Source organism: Carassius gibelio, chromosome B18 (assembly GCF_023724105.1).
Source record: "Carassius gibelio isolate Cgi1373 ecotype wild population from Czech Republic chromosome B18, carGib1.2-hapl.c, whole genome shotgun sequence".
Lineage (NCBI taxonomy): Eukaryota > Metazoa > Chordata > Actinopteri > Cypriniformes > Cyprinidae > Carassius > Carassius gibelio.
Window position 1 is genome coordinate 5330651 of NC_068413.1, and position 18085 is coordinate 5348735.

The 18085-nt window shown below is 34.9% G+C and overlaps 1 protein-coding gene across 10 annotated transcripts in view; it reads left to right on the forward strand.

Annotated features, from left to right (window-relative positions):
- Positions 1–16059: 16059 nt before the first annotated feature.
- The window catches only part of LOC127977121 (protein-methionine sulfoxide oxidase mical3a), a 65816-nt gene continuing 63790 nt past the window's right edge, over positions 16060–18085 (forward strand). For all 10 annotated transcript variants that reach the window (XM_052581818.1, XM_052581809.1, XM_052581811.1 and 7 more), the window contains exon 1: positions 16060–16486. The gene's annotated coding sequence lies outside the window, so the exon portion shown is untranslated. The remainder of the gene's footprint in view (positions 16487–18085) is intronic.

Below are 18085 nucleotides of genomic sequence, written 5' to 3' on the forward strand. Positions count from 1 at the left end.
TTCTATGACATTGTTTCAGTGCAGTGTATATTTGATATACTGTACTGTATTTAAAAGCAAAACATACATTTTGCATGGATACTGAAAAAAAATGGCAAGAAACATCTTTCTGTTGAGTTGTCAACGAGGTAAGTACAACATAAATGACCAGTTTAGTTCAATTAAAAAACAAATGAGCTGGATCTTTTTAGTGATTCATTAACATACAGAATAAGCACAAACAAGGATTTTTCATTAGCTGGATCTTTAAAGTTCATGAACATATAAATCAGCATCAATGTAATAATTCAGTCCCAAAAGAATGACTCTTATGAACTGGTTCTTTAACTGAATCAAAAACATACAGCATGATCAGTGCAGTCTGATTCCCAAACAAATTTACTTTTCATGATTTGATTTTTTTTAGGTAAATAAAAAGCATATACAGCAGTGATAGTTTAGATTGATTCCACATCAAATGACTTTTTTTCATAATTAAATCACTTCATACTTTATGTACACTTTGTTTGGATGTTGCTAAATTTTAATAGGCTTGATAAGAATTTACACCAAATCTTAAAAATCTACACCGCACCAGTTAAATTGCCTTCTGTATTAATATTTTGTAATGGCCTCTGTGTTTTAATGGTAGTCAGACCAAAGTCTTACACTCTGACCCTGTAATGTTTGCAAACTAATGACTACATTCTACTTAATGCATGGCCATTAACTCATAAAGCATTATCCTGGGTGCCTGAGTGAATACTGAAAGGAATTTTGTATCTTTAAACAACTGGAAAGAGCGTTTGTAATTGGTATATAGCAGAGAGGTCAGGGCTGGAGCTACAGGCACCAAACAGTTGTTCTCCTACAATCCCACCAAGATCACATTTCACGTGTGTATGTTCTCTTTATTGCACCAGCCTTGCTTTTACATATGCACATGTGCGCTTGTTTGTGACATAGGTCATATGCTTTATGCAATGCATGATTAAAAAAGATCCTCGCTCTAATAGATACACAATTTCCACTCTCCACCCACAATACATGAGCCACTCCAACCTGACATCTTTACTCTTAAGTATCAGCATCTGAGGAAGGTACAATAAGATCAGATGATGAAGGATTCCAGTGATGTAGACAGTTAAATGGGATCTAAATCTGATTCACACACCTTGTTGGTCAATATCTTGGTTGGTTATATTTCATCTACAATTTCATCTTTAAGTCAAGACATAAAAACTAATATAAGAACTAATATAAAATAAAAACGATTAACAAACACAAGCTGAGTTTCAGAGTTTCTAAGGCTATAACTCGCGTGAGCAATGTTGATTTCTGGAGTGCATTCTGAAATGTGCATGCTCACAAATCCTTTCATTATAACACACGAATTGTAGACATTATGAAAGCTTCATCGTGCATAGATCCATTGTGTTATAACAAAGCTTTGTGAGATTGCGATGAACTGAGACGTCATCTTTTTAGAGATGCTAAAAGCAGCGCTATTTGCTGGTATTCTGCCATGCAAAATCATGCACACAACAGCCTATTAACTTCCTAATAAAAAAAAAAAATGATAAGTGTTTGGTGAATGTTGATGCTTTAAACACAAATATTTATTGCGAGCATTTATGCTGGGATTTCATGCAAATTTAATGTAGCCACAGAAAAAAAGTAACGTAATTACAACTAATAACGTTTGAAATGAAGTAATCAAAACAGTAACGTGATTATTTTTAAAAGAAGTAATTAGTAATTTAATTACATTTTCAGAGTAACTTGCCCAACCAACACTGCGATTCAAAAATGAGTTTTCATTCTATGCAGCCGTTCAGTATCTGGATCTTTACAGAGATTCTAATTGGATTACAAGGGAACTAAAGATTCCCATCTTTAATCCATGATTGCTCACATTAGGATGATCCTCTTACTATGTTTGCTGTATCATTTGGTTGTCCTGACAAGTCTATGAACAGTTTTGGCTGGGATACCTGCTCTCTCAATGAGTGCTCTGGGTTAAGATAGGCTTTTTATATGGTGGATTCGATGTCTGACTGTCTGATTAAGATAATTAATGATCATTTGGAGACAAACCAGATTTGCCTGTGTGTTTAGAATTATTTATTTATCTTTTGTTTTTTATGAGGAGGGAAGGGATGAATGTTTCTTGGAACCGGACGTTGAGCACAGCATGTTTGTCTGATGTCATATACAGCGCTGTCCGCCAAGTGTGATTCATACAGAATGATCAAGTCACCTCATAAAACCAAACCTCTGAAATCATGTGAAAAAATATCTCACACACAAAAAAACTTAACTAATTCAAAAGGTGATTTTGTGAACATTCTTTGATCGCTTTGTTTCATATTAAGAAAGTGAATGCCTCAAAATAGTATCATATCAAAAAGTGGACCATAAAACCTGTGCATTATATTTTAGGTCTTCTGAGGTGATATGACCAAAATAAGGCCATTGTTAACTGATAATTGTCTCTTCCAGTGGGCTGTTAAGAGCTACGATTGGTGAGTTTCCTATTATATTCATATATATCATATCTTTCTGATCACGTTTCTTTAGAACACTTAAAGTTGAGCTTTCTTACTTCCATCTGTAATTTATTCCAATACTTGGTTGTAACACACTGTGAAAAGAACAATCGTGTTTTATAATAAACAGACACTATTATGTATAAAAAAGTGTTTTCAGCCAACTAGAACACTGTTTGTGCTAAATACTCCAGTCTTTTTACAGTGCTTTAGACATCAAATATAGTTTGAATATTATTATTATTATCCCATAACGAGAGATTTGTGCCCTATTAAAAAGCAGGAATTACATTTTAAGGTCTCCTTAGCTGGCTGACTCATATCGGTTTATATGCATATTTCGATCATGATATCATGTGTTTTCATGTTACTGTTGCAGAACATGTATATACAATTCAAATCTGCTTTTAATTTTCCAAATTTAACCCATTTGGAAGTAATCGTATCTAATGCACATACTGTATCCGAGGTCAAACTGAATGTTTGAAATCTAGTTGCTTCATTAAAATCCTATTGCATGTGTGAAGGCTTGTAGTTTTCATTAGCATGTCAACTCAGTATTTTGATGTGGTGTGTCACAGCTTTAAACAACTGGAACACTTGCCTGTGTTGACCTGGTAGTGGTGTGTCATGGTTATTTTTATGTGGGTTTAACTCTATGTACACTCATAAGACTGCAGTTATTACATGGCCTAATAAAAAGCCATTTAATTATGTATAAAATATACAACAGAGAACACTGCACAGACTGCGGTATCCCACAATGCAGTGCACTTTACTTGACCTTGACCAATGTGATGTATTGAATCAATTTTTGTATCATTATCTGATGGAACTGCCCAAAAGATATTTTTTTAGACCAAATATTTTAAATGTTATTATATTTTAATAATAATTTAAAAAGAAATAATACATTCTGTGCATTTTAGTATATATATTTGAGTGTGTACTTTAGGGATCTTATGTAAGAAAGATGAATCTTTTAAAGATTTAGTTCACCTAAAAAAGAAAATGTGCTCAGCTTCAGGCCATTCGAGATGTAGATCAGTATGTTTCTTCAAACAGATTTAGAGAAATGTAACATTAGTTCAGATGTTCAGCAGTGGATCCACTGAAGTTTATGGGTGGTGTCAGATCTAAATGATGGATTTGTTTCTTACAAACTTGCAGCTTTTCACTTGAAAAGATGTTAAATGATAGACTGGAGTCATGTGGATTATTGGGATGTTTTTACCAGTTGTTTGGACTCTCATTGACGGCACCCATTCACTGCAGAGGATCCACTGGTGAGAAAGACAATGATATATTTCTCCAAATCTATTTCAGTAAAGAAACAAACTCTTCTAAATCTCAGATGACCTGAGAGTGAGTACATTTTAGGCAAATGTTCAGTTTTAAGTTAACTGTTTCTTTAAGGAAAGACATTCTTGGTTGTAAACGTTGATTGAAAACAGTACGTCTTATTCTATGTATCATTGGTAGGCAATGACTTAATCTGAAAATACCTCTGTTTCTTTATCAAGCAAACAGCTGATCATCTGAAACAAAGGGTGTGTCCCAGCATTCCCTCTGTCCGATGCACTGATGTCATGGCATGTGTTGAGCACTGAGGGTATGTGTGTAATCCTGTGCTGTTGGATGGTGTGCAGTTTGTTTGTGTGTGTGTCTGTGGTGTAGTAACTCCAGTGTATTGCTGCGCTGCATGCTGCACAATGCTTTCTATTCTCTGCCAAGATAGAGGACAGTATGATGGTGGACTTGTCCTCCCCTCTCTCCCTTTCGTCCCTCAATTCTTGTTTAAAAAGACCCTTTGTGTCCACTTGAGATCACATGTCACAATATTTGAACAGCTGCAGTGTGTGTTAGTGTGTGTGAGGTGGAGATTATGTACAGTACAACGCTCTATCTACAACTTTACAGTGATGTACAAGTTTTTAGTCCAAAATATGTTTTGCTTCTCGTTTGCATTTAAGATTTTTCAAGCTTTGTATGCATGTTTATACATGACGTTATCATCCTGTAATCAAGTACATTTCGTTGCCTGCAATTACTTCTGAATGCTTGATTTGATTATTGTGCATTTGAGAAATAAACATTGACTTGACTGATGGAATGTAAAATTATTGTTTAAAATTACTGGCCCTAACAAAACTTAATGCCAGGAATAGTTTGCACAAATATTCTGTCATCATATACTCACCCTAAAGTCAATACAAGCCCATATATGATTGTGCCAAGATTCGGAATCAGGACTCCCGTCCGTAGCATAACAGCGCCATATATAGGCACATTGCCCACAAGGCTATCAGCACCTGGCGTGATAAAATTTTAAACAGAACATATGTGACCAGTCTTTAGTGTACATTTTTGGAAATTGAGATAAATAAGCTTTCCATTAATATATGGTTTGTAAGAATAGGATGATATTTGGTCGAAATACAACTATTTGAAAATCATCCCCTTGAAGTTATGGTTCTATCTGCATTCCGAGTAGTTTTGAGATATTGAGCTTCAAAGTTTTTGCATTCCATGCCACTGCGTAGATAGAACCTTATTGTTTTTTTAAATAAAAATCCCATAATGTATACAAAATAAAATAAAAAATCTATCACATAATGTAAATAAGTTGTCATAATAACAATATGGAAATAACTCAATTTTGACAAAAATATCAGATAGAACCTTATAATTCCAAGGGGACGAAATATGGAATTTGAGAGTGCAAAAAATCTAAATATTGAGAAAATCCTTAGCAAACCATATTACTTATTAAAAATAAAAATGTTCTATATATTTATAGTAGGAAATTAGCAAAATATCTACTTGTAACATGATCTTTACTTAATATCCTAATGATTTTTGGCATAAAAGAAAAATTTACCATTTTGACCCATACAATGTATTCATGGATATTGATACATTACAAATATACTAAAGACTGGTTTTGGGGTCCAGGGTCAGGGTCTGCTGAGAGCAGGAAAAAAGAGGTCACCCAAATTTTGCAATGCACTCCGGTTCTATTCATCCAAACATAGAAGCTTATTTAGTACATGTATATTTAAAAAATAATTCACAAAATTTAACTGATTCATTTTAATTAATTATTATTTTTTTCTTTTAATGACATAAACGGGCTGACATTTTTTTTCCCTACTTATGAAAGTCCATAAGCAGAGTCACAAGAATCCTGTGGCTTGTTTACAAGAAATGAACAAAGTGTTTTACAAGCTAGCTGAAACTTTCATATAGACTGCTTGACTTGACCATAAACTGTGATTTAGGGTCATTTTGTAACTATTGACAGCTAAGTAGCAATCAAGTCTCTTTAAAATACTGCTTGTGTTCAAATGTAGTGGCAGCTATTGACAGTGTACTACTTATGTAAGAGTGAATCAAGAGACGGAGGAGAAGACTGGCTACTGGGAGGGTGGACGAGAGGGTGAGAGAGTTTCAACTCATTCAACAGTGAATTGAAGTGCAATTAAAATGCTGTGAATGATCAAACAGAGAACACATAGTCCCAAGAGGGCCATTCTTTAAAAAATGCCAGTTATTTCAATCTGAATACAGGCAAATACTTTGTATTTGTGTTTGTGCTTGCGTAGGCATGACATAAAACATCATTTCGGTTGGCCACACAAAGCAACGATCCATCCAATTATATCATGTGTTTTGACAGGGCATAATTAAAAGTGACTGTGTTATGTAACATATTTTGCACTGAATTAAAGCAATGTTTTGTAAATGAATAGTCTGAGAACCTGTGCTATGTTGTATATGTTTATCTCAAGGTGTCTATATATATATATATATATATATATATATGTATGTATGTATGTATGTATGTATGTATGTATGTGTGTGTATATGTATGTATGTATGTATTTATCTATGTATGTATGTATATACACACACACTACCAGTCAAATTTTTTAAGAATTATTTTCTTCTTATCTGTTTTGAAACTGTTACAGATTGATGACTTGATTGAAAGTAAGTCCTTGTGAGCCCAGATTTTGGCAGGACGGTTCTGCCAATCTGATATTGATCTGTAGCCATGATGCAACCGTCTTTAAATCAATTATTGTCCTCACAGTCTTAAAGACAGTCTCACCCTGATCAATACTAACCAATCCCAACTGTCTTAAACAGTGGGATGTCAGCATGTAGTCCAAATGAAACAACTCATTTGTTGTTACAATGAACATAACAGAAGGACTCGGACACTTACAGTTTCAGTGCTACTAATTATATTCCTTTACTCTTACTTTTTATGTAGGACAGTTGCTTATAAATGATGACATTTGCGCAGCCCCTTGAATCCTTGAAATCTCCTTTAGAATGACTGTCCTAGAAAAATGTGGTTAAATTAATTATCAGCTTGAGGGCATTGTTATGTGTATGAGGAGAGAAAAAACATTTGGAATGATGCATGTTCAGTTTCAAGGAACTCTGGCAATGTTTAGGAAGACATTTTCTGACATATCCAGATATTTAATTCTGTATGCAATACTCCACAGACTGTAATGATGATCTGTCTTAAAGTAAGAACACAAACAGGACAGGAGATGAGAAGCCTGTACTGTTCTGAACTTGATTAGGAAATCTTTGTGCAGGTTATTTGGTGGATTCCATCAGAGGAAATTAAATGTTCATGTTGTAGGTCCACTCAGACCTGCGTTGCTTATAACAGAGAACTTTTGGACCCTTTGACTGGTAGACGATAGGCACACTTAATCTTACCAGAGTGATCCTTTGGATATTTTTTATTTTTCTATTATTTACTGCTTCCTCTGACTGTCACTTTTTTGTCTGTCAAATCTCCTGCAGTTCCCTCATGAATTCCAGTTTTGAAAACCCTGCATTAGATATAAAATACCAAGCAAATTATACTAGAGCTTTTCTCAGAACTTACCTTTTTTTAATCAACTGGTCTTGAGAGAATTTTTGCATGGAGTCAGTTCCTCTCAAGTTCACACAGATGCCGTTGCAGAATAGACACTGGTGTTCATCATATTAACATGAGAACATGTTCCACAACCTTTGCCGACTAGAAAGCATCCAAGGCTTTTTGTCTTCATCTTCATCTTCAACATATCTATTACTTCATATTTTGAAATCTAACAAAGGTCACTTTGTGAAATGTGTTGATTGAAAAGTGTGTATATTTATTCTACGTAAATACTACTTGTTTTATGATTGTGTCATTTATTGCTACATGTACTTTTACAAGTTGTTTGACACAGACCCAGGCCCCTCGCACAATTGTTTGATTGACACTAGTGTTTTACCTTAGACCCACTCTGAGTGAGCTGTCATCAATCCGCCTTTGTTTTGACACTGGAGCAGGTGTAGACAGGGTTGTCTCCTAAGCGATTGAGGTTCCCTTAGGAACCTCCTAATGTTTGTGTGTGAATCATCCGTGATCCAGCCTCACCTACAGAATAAGTGAAATCGCCTTTACTAATGATGCGCTAATTAGCAAGTTTCATGTTGAAAGCAGTTAAAGTAAACAGTCTCTCAGAGAGCAGCTCGAAGAGAGGGGCGGGGTGAGATAAGCTAATTTGCATTTAAAGTGACATGCAAGAAAATTGCTTGCTATGAACAGAGCTGTTTTTGACAGGGTAAAAACTGTTATTCATCAATACCACTGAGAAATTTTAAGCAAACCATGTTACAGACTTTTCATTAAGGCCCTAAAGAATCATATCAACTTGTGGAAAATGGCCATCCGATGATCCCTTTAATACATTTTCAATTGTGGCATACAATTTTATGTACAATATGATGTCGGTTGTAGTTCTCAGTCTCATTGTCTCTGAAAAGCACTGATCTGAGGACCAACATGTCCAGAGTTCTGCTCTGTTAGTTTGATATATGTATCCAGCTCCACCCACTGCTCAATAAACATTCTCGTAAATGGGATCCGTGATGATGAGCGCAGTGACTTTAACATGCAACATCATGAGTCACGGACTGTTAAGCTTTATGCAGAGAGAAACACACTTAGACACACACACACACACAGGCCTTGTTTACTCTAAGAAGGACAAAAAGGGTGCATTGCAGCCTGAGTATGGTCTAAATCGGGGCAAATGCAACGTCATCTCAACTATGACCTTTTAAAGCAGCAGATTTGGTCTAATGAGGAGTGATGGATGGTGTGGAGGACAGAGAGAGAACAAAGAGCTTAAGCAGGTTCATTGCAATCTATTGTGCTTTCTCAGCATGAGAGATTTTCTTGTGGTTATATTTAGTGTGTTGTAATGTTTATTTAAACAAATAGATTCCATAAGATATTCTTTAACTGTACTGATTTGTCTGTAAGGTTATCAAATGTTATAAATAGGGTCTTTTTGTATTTTGATAAATATTTGTTGGCAATCACAGATTAATCTGCAGCTAGTAATATTGTTACGCATTATTTTCTTAGCCGTATGCCCATTGCTATCTGCCAGAGAGAAATAGAAGCCTGATGGTGTTGACAGGTTCTGTATTTTTTATTCATGATTGAGACAAACCTGGCCAATGGCTTTAGAGTAGTGGGATAGACGTCAATACATAATGCATGAAAGAGGAGACACTGGTTTGGACATCCTCTCTGATTCTGTTGGACAGCAATTCAGTGGGAACAGAAAAACAGAAGAACTTCAGCAGTGATGTTCACATGTCAGATCTTTTTTCAATTTAGGCTCAAATCAACATTTATTTATTTAGTTAGTTGTAAAGTTGTAATAAGTTGGATATTGTACAGTCAGCTGGTAATGTTTAGAAAATAAATTCTGAAAGGAAGGGATACAGACCAGCTTTGGAAAGTGTGTATTTTAGGTGCTTTGACTGGATAAAATCTTTAATCACATTTTACCTTTCAGAATAGTTTTCAATGAAGTTTGCCATGTGAGTTTACCACTTAGATCAACTTCGGCAGCTTTATTTATTATTGGCTAGCTTTGGCAGATATTTTTGTATAATGACAACAAAAGTGTATAAAAGTTCTAAACAACTAACTGCACATTTTCTCACATTTCTCACATTCACATTTTTCCAGCATCATAAATAATTTAAACTCAAATAAATCATACTTTGCGTCTATTTATTCATTTGGTAAGTACTCAGGAAATAGATCATATAAATCAATATTATGTCTTGACAGGGGGACCTGCATTCCTTCATTTCCTTACTGTTTCACAACCCTGGACCGATCCGAACCCACAACTCTCCCACTACAATGTATGACCACCGCAGCCATATCTTTTATGTCTTAGTGTAGTCAAAAAGCCACTTCCTACAAACACATTCAAGCTTTTGCAAACCAAGTGTGAAGCAAACAGTAAGCAAACAGTTCCACAGTGTGTAATTTTTTTTTTTTTCTGTTTTCAGCGAGGCATTTAAATGACTTTAACAGCTCTGCTTTCTGAGCGCAGTTCAGGTTTCCTGCCTTTAAAAGTACCACAAATCTGTAGCTTTTTCTTATCATGTAATAGCAGCACTTAAAAGCGTAGTTTCATCTACGTAACTGTTTTGGCATTTTGTCCTGTGTAGAAATTGTTCTTATCTTAGGCTAAAAAAGGCAACGTTTCTGTGAACTCATTCAGTAACAGGTAGCTCTATGTAAAGCTCTTACTTACCATCATCTGATAAAAGAATAATCATTCATTTATTGTTACAGGCCCTATTTAGCTACAGGTCACAAAGGAACAGTTCATGGTATTGGTCACAAAAAAGTTCACCAGATACACACGTCACTGTCTTCGTAATTTTGTCAGGACATAAAACCTTGCAGACTAAACCAGACATGAGCCTCTGCACCTTAGTCTATTTTGAGTATGTGTGTTTCATTTCCCAAACTATTCAATCCTTCTTGAATACAGGATGTAGGGTGCATCTCCATGTCCAGGTTAAAATTTGTGTTTATATATAATTATACATATATATATATATATATATATATATATATATATATATATATATATATATATATATATATATATATATATATATATAAATATACATACACACACACACACACACACACACACACACAATTAATTAATTAATATTATTATTTATATAGTGTATAACATCTTTTATTTACAAGTTTATTTGTATGATTTTATACATTTCTATAGGTTATTTTTAGAACTGTTAAGATTTACATTGTGAAATTATTTTCATGGTAATCAAGTACATTAATTCTCATTACTGTAATATATTTTATAAATGTCTATATCAGAGATTATTCATTTTTCTCATCATTCAATTAATTGCTGAATTGTTGTAAGTCATTCTATTGTAGTTTATTCATTAAAATAAATGGATATTATTTTTTATTAAATGCATAAAAAGAATATAGTAATACTGGTACTTCAATAACAGGCTATTTAAATAATATTCAAATAATTTAAATATTATCATTTTATAAATGTAATAAATACATTTTAATAATACATCGACGGTGTTGATATTATTAATAATATATTATTTTATTATTAATATATAATATTTTATTGTATTATTAATCATATAATATATAAATGTTTATTCATGTTAATAATTTTTATAAAAAAACTTGATTAAAGAATAACTATTTAATAACTATTAAAATGTTTGTTTAATAGTAATGAGAAATTTCTTTGGCATTATGCTTATTTTTTATGAAAAGATTTATTCTTTATTCATAATAAAAACAAATTTTCATATATATATATATATATATATATATATATATATTTATTTATTTATTTATTGTGAAATATGACCTGGCCATGTTCTTGACAGGTTTTGCAAAATCCACCCACATATAATTCAGTCTTCAAACACCAGATATTACACAAAGCTATGCAGCATATGCAGGGTACAGTGTGCTGCTTTTCATATCTGCACTGCCTACATTTGCACACATCATAAAATATCTCTCACAAATCTAGTCTGGTGAATAACGGCACTGCATCTGTCCAGTGTCTGTAGTGATTTAAATAACCTCCCTCGGCATGAGTGCCTGCTCATGGCCAGCGGGTCAAGCTGCCGCACTTGGGAGGGTGCAGGAATGCCTGGCCGTCTTGTTGTGTGTTATTTCTGTATCCTGGCAGTCTGCTGCTGGTACATTTCATACACGTAAGGCGTGCTTAACCCCTGCCTTCCCTCAGATCACCACACCCACCTCAAAACGCCCATTGTGTCTTCACAGGGAGGATTTTCTTTGTAAACCAGTGACATTGTAGGGAGGAGGGGCCACCGCCTGCTTTTGCTTTCCCTCCTGGTCATGTGACACATTCCCCTTCTAGTAACCAAAGCAACCAGCACTGGTCCAGCCTGTATCTTGCTGTTATGAGAAGAGGAGGAAGAGAGAAAGAAAAACCCCAAATTAAACACACTCTTCCCAGCAGCTGTCAGAGATCACAGTAAGTGCCGTTCACTTGGCTTCTTTGCTTTGACTGCGTACTGCTTAGTGTGCGTGCTGGTGAATAAATAAGAGGAATCCTTACTGGCTGCTTTGTTGTGGTGGATGACATCATTACATATATATTTAAATATGAGATGCTGCATGTGCTAGTGTGCTATGCTAGTTAAACAGGGCTGCAAATAAAGATGATTGTCAGAGAGACTATTAGAGAATATTATGGGTGGATCCCTGCGACTACGTTTTCATAACCTGGGATGAAGTCTCAGTGGGATGCATGCTTCCCATTAGCTTTTTATACGCCTCTCTGTTTTGTACGGTTGTGATGGAGGAACTGGGCCTTGTGTGCGCTGTTTAATTAGCAAACCTACTGTGCCAAATACAAGCAGGATTCTGGGTCGCCCTGTTCTGCTGTAGAGCATCCATAAGTGGAACGTCCTTGTGGTGCTGGAGGAGGATTCAATGTTATTATAATGCAGAGAGATCTCGTTATCAGTAGAAGACTCTGATTGGAGGAGAGTGGAGGATAATCTGATTATAAAAACATGAAGAATGAAACATAAGATATTATATTGCATTTAGGTAAACAGGATATGGGGTATAGGTACATAATCCAATAAAAACAGAAGGCATATTACAACAAATGAATGTCTGTATGATCAATGCATAAATTAGTTAATTGTGCTAATCTTTGTAAATCATTTGCATTTTATGTAATTTTGCAATAAGTATCTGTAATATACTGACAAATGTTTTTTATGGAATAATTTCTGCTAACTCTTAATAGAGCTGACAATAACTTCTACAAACAAAAAACACAATGTCAAAGCATAAACATTTCTTTTTAAATTACTAATAAATTTTTCTGCTATTAATTTTATGATAATTCATTTTAATAGTTTATATCAAATTACTAATACAATGACAAACTATTGGAATCATCCGATCTTGATATTGCTTGTTGTAGACCTCAATGGTTTCAAATGCTACTTTATCATAGTAATGTAACGGGATATGATTGATAACAGTAACCGTAATGTTTGATGTCCTGTTCTATTGACTTTTCATTAGAAGTGTTTGTTTTGTCCTCCTCAGTAAATCACATAAAGAATGTTGCATCTGTAAATCTTGCTGTTGGTCCATCGTTTCATCTTTAAAGACAGCCTTTGTTTTGTTGGGCTTCTTTGTTTTACAGGAACACAGGCATTTCTTTGTGGAATGCAGTGTTTGGATTCTCTACCATAAATTATTTTCTTTGCGTAACACCAAACAGGTGTAGACTGTCATCGAGTCATGAGATGAATTATGTGTCTAATAACTTAGAAATAATTCATTTAGATTTTAGGTTGAAAGTCCTCAAATTATCCCTACGAGCAATAATGACCTAATTTGTGCTGACGAAAGGATCATTATTACTAATACTCATCCTTTCGGTTTGGGATTTGGGACTAACTTCATTTGATAATTTTGAAACGTAATGAGTCTCTGCATTGTTTGTGCAGTAGATATGAATTTCTTACACTCAGACTTACACTGAAACAGGGTTAAGAGACTAAGATTGTTTCGACTTGGGCCAGTAAGTAAGCAGCCCCTCAGAACACCCTAGTAAACACACAGCAATGTCCTAAATAAAATCTAGTCGAAAACCTGTAGTGTAATGCATTTTTGAGGAGCACCACAGGAATGTGCTAAGGAATCTAGAGAAAATGATGCTATCTTTCCAACTGACTTCACTCCCGAAGAATGTTCTTTTCACATTAGTTAAGCCATGAAATCTGGCCAGGATCTGGGAGCACTCTTTAAATCAATCTAGAAAAGAAGGTATACTTCAATTTAGTTGAGACAATTTAAGTATGATTGTAAATCTATTACTTTGGAGTTAGAAACTGTTAATATGAATGTGAATTGAAGGTGGGCGGCTTCAGATTTGTGAACAGGACTAATATATTATGGAGATGGTAAATGTACTGTATGTACAGAATGCAAATGTTTTTTTGTTTTTTTGTTAAAGATATCTCTTATCCTCACCAAGGCTGCATTTATTTGATAAAAATATTTGATAAAAACAATAGATTAGATTATAATCAATAATGAATAGATTATCAGATGAAATGTATTCCTGTGATGAAAATTGAATTGTTGAGTTTTCAGCATCATTACTCCAGTACAGCTTCTGTTGATGGATGGCAGATTTAGCGTTGCAGTACAGAGGCAGGATAAAGCTCTGGTTGATGTTTTTGCTCAACATAGAGAGATAAACTTAAACCATCTGCACTGGAATATATGCAGAAAGAAAGAAATAAATTATGGCACATAACCTCGGGGAGTAGTTTTGGCTTACAGATCAGTTTTGTGTTACTGATTTTCATAGCCTGAATCCTATCTTTCAATTAAAACATAATGGCAGATTGAATGTGCAATTTAAAATAGACATTATATAAAAAAAGTTACACCCTTCACCTTTAAGGCTCTGCAATCAGTGCTCAATGTGCTTTTTAAGTGGGTGTTCAGTGAGTGTTGGTGTTAAGAGCTGATAGTATTATAAGAACTCAGCACTCAAAGAGAGGAACAGTGTTTTCCATTTATAGCTATACAATCGCATACTTAGAAACACCTCAAACAGTTGTACATCAACAGATAAGTGGATATTTTTATAATGCTATCCTTGTCTTTGTCCTTTTAGTCATGTTTAAGAACATTCACTATTCCCTTCTGTCATTTCATTAGGGGGCATATTCATAAAAGTTTTGTTTTCTGTTTTATAGAGGTCCTTGCGGAGCAAAATATGTTCATAACATTTGTTTGCTTCAGTTGCATCCTGTGAGCCATGATTTCCCAACAGTCTTTTCTAAAATCATCTGGCATTTTGGGGTTCTTTGAAAGAAAAACAAGTCCTACTGCAGTATGTTTATTTTTTTGTGAGTTCCAGATCTTTGCTTGAGGCCTGTCAACACAATGAATCCAACTCGCTTTAAGTCTGTCGGAAAAATAAATACAACTTTTATAAGATGTCCTCGCCTTTTCTGGGCCTCTATTTGGTTTAGAAAACCATCAAGGAACCAAGCCTTTGTCATTTTCATAGACTGGTTGTTGGATGAAGGGACACTGAATTTTCTCAACCAGCTGGCATTTATAACTCCATAATACTGGGCAAAATCACAGGACATAACCGCTGTTAAAACTGTAAAAGACGACAGTGGCTGTCCTTGCCCAAATAGAGCATGCTTTGCTGAATAACACACTGTACTGTTGCAGTAGGGCATATGTTCATATATCAATCCCCTGATTCATGAAACATTTTATCACTGAGAAAACTTTTTTTTTTCTGGACAGATTTATGAAATGATAAAATGAGATCCAAAATGCCCTCTGTAAAACCTTGAATGTTAGTTTAAAGCAGTGATCCTCAAATCTGGCTCAAATCAGGTGTGTTTGATTAGGGTTGAAGCTAAACTCTGCAGGAAAGTGGATCTCGCGAGCCAGATTTGAGGATCACTGGTTTAAAGTTAAGAATTCTAAACTTGTCTCTATCCATTGATCAGATTTCTGTTCTGGAAATACACACACATTCTGCACATTTAATTCAGCAATGCCTATTTTGCACTTTTAAACATGCCTTTTCAGAACACTTGCGAATGCAAAACAATTGCCATAATTAACTGTGAGTTAATCAACTGTAAGGATTGGGAAGCATGGTGATTTTAGTTAAATTAACCTGTGGTGAAAACTAAAATTTAAACAAAAACAGCAGAAAACTTTAAATAAATAATATATTGTTTGTCATAAATCAGGGGTGTCAAACTCAATGGTAAAAAACTTCATAGTAAATTTTGTGTTTGGAGCAGGGTTGGAACAAAACTCTACAGGGCTCCAGCCCTCCAAGAATTGAGTTTGACACCCCTGTCATAAATAATTAAGTATTAATAAATTATGAATAATGAAAAATTAGGTACTATTGATCCTAAAACAAATGACAGAAATAAAGAGAGAACAAACACTACCTAAACAGAAATGAGGAGTCCCAAATAATGTTTAAACCTGTGAACGACCTTGCCTGGTGACGTCATTTGAGAAAGCCAATCAGATTAAACTGTGGTTCTGTTCCGCCCATTGCTGCCAGGAGTAGGGGGGTAAAGCCAAGAAGTGTACTTTCTCAACTGTCGTGCTCTTACGGTGAAATGCAGAGGAATAAATTCAACATCGACTGAAAGTGATACTTTATTGCATCGTGGACTGTTATCATCTGATACGTGACTGTTTTCTCGTGAGAGCAATATTAAGGTTGGATTTGTTTCCTCCCCCTCTGCAGCTCCATAGTTTGGGATCCTCCGTCTCTCGCGCGCGCCTTTCTGCTGCTGCAGTATGAACGGACACACAGGCGGACCGATTTAGTGCACGCGTATTTCGGTTAAAATGTTTGGCGCTGGAATGGTGTTTTGGGAACGACTTCAAGACTGACACGTGGAATGATAAATAATGTCACTGCTTTAAAATTCGTTCTTGGGAAGTGCACAGGCAAAAGCGTATTCTTGTTTATTATTGGATCCATGAAATAAAGGTAAGTTAAGCACCGACTGCGGTGATAGTTTATTAGAAACGGCTTCTTTTGCTGACTGATGGCGTGAAGTCCGACTCATTTCAGCGAACCGGTTCTTTTGAACAGTTCGTTTTAAAGAACCGGGTCAAAAACCGATTCATTAGTTTTTACGTCATTGTGGTTTAATTGTTTTCGATTAGCTTTTGTTTATTAGCGTGTATCCCAGTTCAGTCATGATTAATCTCATAACAACGAAGTAATTTAGAAGAACCTAGCCCTAACACATATTAACATTCATATTGAAGAAGCAGTTCACGTTTAGATGTCTTGATTTACTCGCATGTTTAACTATGTCAGACCGTACATATAAATTAATTTGTATAATGCTTGTTAGTGTAACCAAAATATAAAATAAAAAAATGGCGCAAACAAATGGTGGTATACTGCCTGTGTGCAAAATGTGAAATGTGATATTTGGTGAATTATGCATGTGTTTGTTTAGAGTGCTGCATTCCATGCAGGATTCCATGCAGGAGAAATGTGTTGTGTCCTCACTGAACTAACCTGATAGTTAAGTTTATTGCAGCATCACCTGTGCTTCTGAAAACCTCATCATGCTGTGATGTTTGCCCATGACCAATCATGAGATAATGCAAAACTTGACAATGATTTGAGACTCTATAATCTGACGTCTGTCTTGCTGACCCACTTTTTCCCATTACATGAAGACTAACTACTTTTTTTATTTATATTTGTTTTATGTTGATATATAACACTGATGCATGCTGTTTACATGCAGTCAGTAAAAAAAGTTAGTTCTTTTGATTGACTGGTATTTCAGTATGGATTGTCTTATGTTAACGTTATAATTTCTTAATATTATTGAGAAGTAGTTACCTTAAAGTAGCAAATGCACTGATGGATGCTTTTTTAACATTAACCATCCTTGCGTCTTTGTTCACGGTCAGGTCAGTGAAAAACCAGAGCGAGAAGACTCTTTTGCTGACTCAGCTCAAACCCAGCTGATTATTTTGGCATCTACACCAGGCTTAGATTAGATTAGATGTTTGACTTTCTAACTGCAGCAAACAGTGGGAGAGAGAGGCTGTTTGTTTTTTTGACCTAGGACAGACATGAAAAGACTGAGCTAGATCTACTCAACTGTGACCAGTTAAATTAAATTTAGGTAACATTTATCAATAAGAAGACCCAATAGATTGCCTTTATAGAGGTCAAGCATGATTTATTGACATCAGAGTTCTCCTTTGCAGGCTGGCAGATCATGCTGTGGGCTCTGAGTTGGCCTTAAAAGGAGACGTCTACAACTTTCGGCTATAGACCTATTGTTTAGGGAGCTGCACTAATTTAAAAAGGGAATTTATGTGTAATCTGTGTATTATCTATCTATCTATCTATCTATCTATCTATCTATCTATCTATCTAAAAAGCAATAAAGGTTGATCTTAACATACAGCATTTGTGCTTAATTTAATTGTAACTTTTTTTTTATTTTGTCCTTTTAAAGATTTCGATTTGTGAAGTTGTGATTATGCTATGATTATTCTGGAAAGTAGAATAATGGCTAGACTGATCAGGCATATTTTCTTAACGTTTTGATTT